Source organism: Silurus aristotelis (genome assembly GCF_946808225.1).
Source record: "Silurus aristotelis genome assembly, chromosome: 8".
Lineage (NCBI taxonomy): Eukaryota > Metazoa > Chordata > Actinopteri > Siluriformes > Siluridae > Silurus > Silurus aristotelis.
Window position 1 is genome coordinate 13,311,884 of NC_139581.1, and position 8,754 is coordinate 13,320,637.

Here is an 8,754-nt window from a genome sequence, read left to right on the forward strand (position 1 = left end):
AAAATAAAATAAAATGCTACCATGCCAATGCTTGAACCGATAACCTTGTGGGGACCTGTTGACCAGTAAACCTATGCTTTACCCACTGAGCTATCAGATCTGTCTTATGCAAGCAGTCAATAAGCCTATTGAACCAAATGAACTTTTCCATTCGTCAACACTATGTAATTCATTAAAAATAGGCCAAACAAGTTTTTAAAAAAATTTAAAAATAAATAAGGCAATCTTTTAAACAGGTCTCTCTAATTAACAAATCAATTTACAGTTTAATGTCACAAAGGAGATAAACGATTATATATATAAAAAAAAAAATAATAAAATAAATAAAAAGCTACCATGCCAGTGCTGGGGCTTGAACCCACAACCTTGTGGGGACCTGCTGACCAGTAAACCTATGCTTTACCCACTGAGCTATCAGATCTGTCTTGTGTAAGCAGTCAATAAGCCTAATGAACCAGCTTGGCTTCTTTTCCATTCTTCAACATTATGTAACTCATTAAAAATAGGCCAAACAAGTTTTTAAAAAAATGAAAAAAATAAATAAAGCAATCTTTTAAACAGGCCTCTCTAATTAACAAATTAATTTACAGTTTAATATCACAAAGGAGACAAACGATTATATTTAAAAAAAAATAAATAAAAAGGCTACCATGACAATGCTGGGGCTTGAACCCACAACCTTGTGGGGACCTGCTGACCAACAAACCTATGCTTTAACCACTGAGCTATCAGACCTGTCTTGAGCAAGCAGTCAATAAGCTTGGCTTCTTTTTCATTCTTCAACACTATGTAACATTAAAAATAGGCCAAAGAAGTTTTAAAATTAATAAATAAATAAATAAAGCAATCTTTTAAACAGGTCTCTCTAATTAACAAATCGATTTTCAGTTTAATGTCACAAAGGAGACAAACGATTATTTATTCATTCATTCATTTTTTCCCGCTTATCCGTAATTCGGGTCGCGGGGCAGCAGTCCAAGCAGGCCCCCGCCTTCGACTGCTGCCCAATCCTCACAGCACCGTCCCTTACGGTCCCTCCTGCAGGTAGTGAGCCCACAGGAAGGCGGCCCCACGTCACGGACCTTGATATTTCCCTCGTAAGGGACAAACGATTATATTTTAAAAAAATAAAATAAAATGCTACCATGCCAATGCTTGAACCGATAACCTTGTGGGGACCTGTTGACCAGTAAACCTATGCTTTACCCACTGAGCTATCAGATCTGTCTTCTGCAAGCAGTCAATAAGCCTATTGAACCAAATGAACTTTTCCATTCGTCAACACTATGTAATTCATTAAAAATAGGCCAAACAAGTTTTTAAAAAAATTTAAAAATAAATAAGGCAATCTTTTAAACAGGTCTCTCTAATTAACAAATCGATTTACAGTTTAATGTCACAAAGGAGACAAACGATTATATTTAAAAAATAAAATGCTACTATGCCAATGCTGGGGCTTGAACCCACAACCTTGTGGGGACCTGCTGACCAGTAAAGCTATGCTTTATCCACTGAGCTATCAGATCTGCCTTGTGCAAGCAGTCAATAAGCCTAATGAACCAGCTTGGCTTCTTTTCCATTCTTCAACACTATGTAACTCATTAAAAATAGGCCGAACAAGTTTTAAAATAAATAAATAAATGAATAAAGCAATCTTTTAAACAGGTCTCTCTAATTAACAAATCAATTTACAGTTTAATGTCACAAAGGAGACAAACGAATATATTTAAAAAAAAAAAAAATAAAATGCTACCATGCCAATGCTGGGGTTTGAACCCACAACCTTGTGGGGACCTGCTGACCAGTAAACCTATGCTTTACCCACTAAGCTATCAGATCTGTCTTGTGCAAGCAGTCAATAAGCCTAATAAACCAGCTTGGCTTCTTTTCCATTCTTCAACATTATGTAAATCATTAAAAAATAGGCCAAACAAGTTTTTAAAAAAATTAAAAAATAAATGAAGCAATCTTTTAAACAGGTCTCTCTAATTAACAAATCGATTTACAGTTTAATGTCACAAAGGAGACAAACGATTATATTTAAAAAAAAATAAAATGAAATGCTACCATGCCAATGCTTGAACCCACAACCTTGTGGGACCTGCTGACCAGTAAACCTATGCTTTACCCACTGAGCTATCAGATCTGTCTTGTGCAAGCAGTCAATAAGCCTAATGAACCAGCTTGGCTTCTTATCCATTCTTTAACATTATGTAAATCATTAAAAATAGGCCAAAAAAGTTTTTTTAAAAATTAAAAAATAAATAAAGCAATCTTTTAAACAGGTCTCTCTAATTAACAAATCAATTTACAGTTTAATGTCACAAAGGAGACAAACGATTATATTTAAAAAAAATAAAATAAATTCTACCATGCCAATGCTGGGTCTTGAACCCAACAACCTTGTGGGGACCTGCTGACCAGTAAACCTATGCTTTACCCACTGAGCTATCAGATCTGTGTTTTGCAAGCAGTCAATAAACCTAATGAACCAGCATGGCTTCTTTTCCATACTTCAACACTATGTAACTCATTTTAAAAGAAGGCCAAACAAGTAAAAAAAAAAAAAAAGACAAATAAATAAAGCAATCTTTTAAAACGGGTCTCTCTAATTGACAAATCGATTTACAGTTTAATGTCACAAAGGAGACAAACAATTATATTTAAAAAAAATTAAATAAAATGCTACCATGCCAATGCTGGGCCTTGAACCAACAACCTTGTGGGGACCTGCTGACTAGTAAACCTATGCTTTACCCACTGAGCTATCAGATCTGTCTTGTGCAAGCAGTCAATAAGCCTAATGAACCAGCTTGGCTTCTTTTCCATTCTTCAACACTATGTAACTCATTAAAAATAGGCCAAACAAGTAAAAAAAAAATATAAAAAGACAAATAAATAAAGCAATCTTTTAAACAGGTCTCTCTAATTAACAAATTGATTTACAGTTTAATGTCACAAAGGAGACAAACGATAATATTTCAAAAAACAAAACAAAAAATACTAACATGCCAATGCTGGGGCTTGAACCCACAACATTGTGGGGACCTGCTGAACAGTAAACTTATGCTTTACCCACTGAGCTATCAGATCTGTCTTGATCAAGCAGTCAATAAGCCTAATGAACCAGCTTGGCTTCTTTTCCATTCTTCAACACTATGTAACTCATTAAAAATAGGCCAAACAAGTTTTTAAAAAAATAAAAAAATAAAATAAAGCAATCTTTCATACACGTCTCTCTAATTAACAAATCGATTTACAGTTTAATGTCACAAAGGAGACAAACGATTATATTTAAAAAAATAATAATAAATGCTACCATGCCAATGCTGGGGCTTGAACCCACAACATTGGGGGGACCTGCTGACCAGTAAACCTATGCTTTACCCACTGAGCTATCAGATCTGTCTTGTGCAAGCAGTCAATAAGCCTAATGAACCAGCATGGCTTCTTTTCCATTCTTCAACACTATGTAAATCATTTTAAAAGAAGGCCAAACAAGTAAAAAAACAAACAACAAAAAAAAACAAATAAATAAAGCAATCTTTTAAACAGGTCTCTCTAATTAACAAATCGATTTACAGTTTAATGTCACAAAGGATACAAACAATTATATTTAAAAAAAATAAAATAAAATGCTACAATGCCAATGCTTGAACCCACAACCTTGTGGGGACCTGCTGAACAGTTAACCTGTGCTTTACCCACTGAGCTATCAGATCTGTCTTGTTCAAGCAGTCAATAAGCCTAATGAACCAGCTTGGCTTCTATTCCATTCTTCAACACTATGTAACTCATTAAAAATAGGCCAAACAAGTTTTAAAATTAATAAATAAATAAATAAAGCAATCTTTTAAACAGGTCTCTCTAATTAACACATCGATTTACAGTTTAATGTCACAAAGGAGACAAACGATTATATTTAAAAAAAAATAAAATAAAATGCTACTATGCCAATGCTGGGGCTTGAACCAACAACCTTGTGGGGACCTGCTGACCAGTAAAGCTATGCTTTATCCACTGAGCTATCAGATCTGCCTTGTGCAAGCAGTCAATAAGCCTAATGAACCAGCTTGGCTTCTTTTCCATTCTTCAACACTATGTAACTCATTAAAAATAGGCCAAACAAGTTTTAAAATAAATAAATAAATAAAGCAATCTTTTAAACAGGTCTCTCAAAATAACAAATCGATTTACAGTTTAATGTCACAAAGGAGACAAAGGATTATATTTTTAAAAAAATAAAAAAAAAATGCTACCATGCCAATGCTGGGGCTTGAACCCACAACCTTGTGGGGACCTGCTGACCAGTAAACCTATGTTTTACCCACTAAGCTATCAGATCTGTCTTGTTCAAGCAGTCAATAAGCCTAATGAACCAGCTTGGCTTCTTTTCCATTCTTCAACACTATGTAACTCATTAAAAATAGGCCAAACAAGTTTAAAAATAAATAAATAAATAAATAAAGCAATCTTTTAAACAGGTCTCTCTAATTAACAAATCGATTTACAGTTTAATGTCACAAAGGAGACAAACGATTATATTTAAAAATAAATAAATAAATGCTACCATGCCAATGCTTGAACCCACAACCTAGTGGGGACCTGCTAAACAGTAAAACTATGTTTTACCCACTGAGCTATCAGATCTGTCTTGTGCAAGCAGTCAATAAGCCTAATGAACCAGCATGGCTTCTTTTCCATACTTCAACACTATGTAACTCATTTTAAAAGAAGGCCAAACAAGAAAAAAAAAGAAAAAAAAAGAAGACAAATAAATAAAGCAATCTTTTAAACAGGTCTCTCTAATTAACAAATCGATTTACAGTTTAATGTCACAAAGGAGACAAATAATTATATTAAAAAAAATAAATAAAATGCTACCATGCCAATGCTGGGGCTTGAACCCACAAACTTGTGGGGACCTGCTGAACAGTAAACCCATGCTTTACCCACTGAGCTATCAGATCTGTCTTGTTCAAGCAGTTAATAAGCCTAATGAACCAGCTTGGCTTCTTTTCCATTCTTCAACACTATGTAACTCATTAAAAATAGGCCAAACAAGTTTTTAAAAAAATAAAAAAATAAAATAAAGCAATCTTTCATACACGTCTCTCTAATTAACAAATCGATTTACAGTTTAATGTCACAAAGGAGACAAACGATTATATTTAAAAAAATAATAATAAATGCTACCATGCCAATGCTGGGGCTTGAACCCACAACATTGGGGGGACCTGCTGACCAGTAAACCTATGCTTTACCCACTGAGCTATCAGATCTGTCTTGTGCAAGCAGTCAATAAGCCTAATGAACCAGCATGGCTTCTTTTCCATTCTTCAACACTATGTAAATCATTTTAAAAGAAGGCCAAACAAGTAAAAAAACAAACAACAAAAAAAAACAAATAAATAAAGCAATCTTTTAAACAGGTCTCTCTAATTAACAAATCGATTTACAGTTTAATGTCACAAAGGATACAAACAATTATATTTAAAAAAAATAAAATAAAATGCTACAATGCCAATGCTTGAACCCACAACCTTGTGGGGACCTGCTGAACAGTTAACCTGTGCTTTACCCACTGAGCTATCAGATCTGTCTTGTTCAAGCAGTCAATAAGCCTAATGAACCAGCTTGGCTTCTATTCCATTCTTCAACACTATGTAACTCATTAAAAATAGGCCAAACAAGTTTTAAAATTAATAAATAAATAAATAAAGCAATCTTTTAAACAGGTCTCTCTAATTAACACATCGATTTACAGTTTAATGTCACAAAGGAGACAAACGATTATATTTAAAAAAAATATAATAAAATGCTACTATGCCAATGCTGGGGCTTGAACCCACAACCTTGTGGGGACCTGCTGACCAGTAAAGCTATGCTTTATCCACTGAGCTATCAGATCTGCCTTGTGCAAGCAGTCAATAAGCCTAATGAACCAGCTTGGCTTCTTTTCCATTCTTCAACACTATGTAACTCATTAAAAATAGGCCAAACAAGTTTTAAAATAAATAAATAAATAAAGCAATCTTTTAAACAGGTCTCTCAAAATAACAAATCGATTTACAGTTTAATGTCACAAAGGAGACAAAGGATTATATTTTAAAAAAAATAAAAAAAAATGCTACCATGCCAATGCTGGGGCTTGAACCCACAACCTTGTGGGGACCTGCTGACCAGTAAACCTATGTTTTACCCACTAAGCTATCAGATCTGTCTTGTTCAAGCAGTCAATAAGCCTAATGAACCAGCTTGGCTTCTTTTCCATTCTTCAACACTATGTAACTCATTAAAAATAGGCCAAACAAGTTTTAAAATAAATAAATAAAGCAATCTTTTAAACAGGTCTCTCTAATTAACAAATCGATTTACAGTTTAATGTCACAAAGGAGACAAACGATTATATTTAAAAATAAATAAATAAATGCTACCATGCCAATGCTTGAACCCACAACCTAGTGGGGACCTGCTAAACAGTAAACCTATGTTTTACCCACTGAGCTATCAGATCTGTCTTGTGCAAGCAGTCAATAAGCCTAATGAACCAGCATGGCTTCTTTTCCATACTTCAACACTATGTAACTCATTTTAAAAGAAGGCCAAACAAGAAAAAAAAAAAAAAAAAAAGAAGACAAATAAATAAAGCAATCTTTTAAACAGGTCTCTCTAATTAACAAATCGATTTACAGTTTAATGTCACAAAGGAGACAAATAATTATATTAAAAAAAATAAATAAAATGCTACCATGCCAATGCTGGGGCTTGAACCCACAAACTTGTGGGGACCTGCTGAACAGTAAACCCATGCTTTACCCACTGAGCTATCAGATCTGTCTTGTTCAAGCAGTTAATAAGCCTAATGAACCAGCTTGGATTCTTTTCCATTCTTCAACAATATGTAACTCATTAAAAATAGGCCGAACAAGTTTTAAAATAAATAAATAAATGAATAAAGCAATCTTTTAAACAGGTCTCTCTAATTAACAAATAAATTTACAGTTTAATGTCACAAAGGAGACAAACGAATATATTTAAAAAAAATAAAATAAAATGCTACCATGCCAATGCTGGGGTTTGAACCCACAACCTTGTGGGGACCTGCTGAACAGTAAACCCATGCTTTACCCACTGAGCTACCAGATCTGTCTTGTTCAAGCAGTTAATAAGCCTAATGAACCAGCTTGGATTCTTTTCCATTCTTCAACACTATGTAACTCATTAAAAATAGGCCAAACAAGTTTTAAAATAAATAAATAAATGAATAAAGCAATCTTTTAAACAGGTCTCTCTAATTAACAAATCGATTTACAGTTTAATGTCACAAAGGAGACAAACGATTATATTAAAAAATAAATAAATAAAATGCTACCATGCCAATGCTGGGGTTTGAACCCACAACCTTGTGGGGACCTGCTGAACAGTAAACCCATGCTTTACCCACTAAGCTATCAGATCTGTCTTGTGCAAGCAGTCAATAAGCCTAATAAACCAGCTTGGATTCTTTTCCATTCTTCAACATTATGTAAATCATTAAAAAATAGGCCAAACAAGTTTTAAAAAAAATAAAAAAATAAATAAAGCAATCTTTTAAACAGGTCTCTCTAATTAACAAATCGATTTACAGTTTAATGTCACAAAGGAGACAAACGATTATATTTAAAAAAAATAAAATAAAATGCTACCATGCCAATGCTTGAACCCACAACCTTGTGGGACCTGCTGACCAGTAAACCTATGCTTTACCCACTGAGCTATCAGATCTGTCTTGTGCAAGCAGTCAATAAGCCTAATGAACCAGCTTGGCTTCTTTTCCATTCTTCAACACTATGTAACTCATTAAAAATAGGCCAAACAAGTTTTAAAATTAATAAATAAATAAATAAATAAAGCAATCTTTTAAACAGGTCTCTCTAATTAACAAATCGATTTACAGTTGAATGTCACAAAGGAGACAAGCGATTATATTAAAAAAAAATAAAATAAAATGCTACCATGCCAATGCTGGGGCTTGAACCCACAACCTTGTGGGGACCTGCTGAACAGTAAACCTATGCTTTACCCACAGAGCTATCAGATCTGTCTTGTTCAAGCAGTCAATAAACCTAATGAACCAGCTTGGCTTCTTTTCAAACGATTATTTTAAAAAAAATAAAAATAAAATGCTACCATGCCAATGCTGGGGCTTGAACCCACAACCTTGTGGGGACCTGCTGACCAGTAAACCTATGCTTGACCCACTGAGCTATCAGATCTGTCTTGTGCAAGCAGTCAATAAGCCTAATGAACCAGCATGGCTTCTTTACCATACCTTAACATTATGTAAATCATTTTAAAAGAAGGCCAAACAAGTAAAAAAAAAAATATAAAAAGACAAATAAATAAAGCAATCTTTTAAACAGGTCTCTTTAATTAACAAATCGATTTACAGTTTAATGTCACAAAGGAGACAAACGATTATATTAAAAAAAATAAAAATAAAATGCTGCCATGCCAATGCTGGGGCTTGAACCGACAACCTTGTGGGGACCTGCTGACCAGTAAACCTATGCTTTACCCACTGAGCTATCAGATCTGTCTTGTGTAAGCAGTCAATAAGCTTGGCTTCTTTTCCATTCTTCAACATTATGTAACTCATTAAAAATAGGCCAAACAAGTTTTTAAAAAAATGAAAAAAATAAATAAAGCAATCTTTTAAACAGGCCCTTCTAATTAACAAATCATTTTACAGTTTAATATCACAAAGGAGAC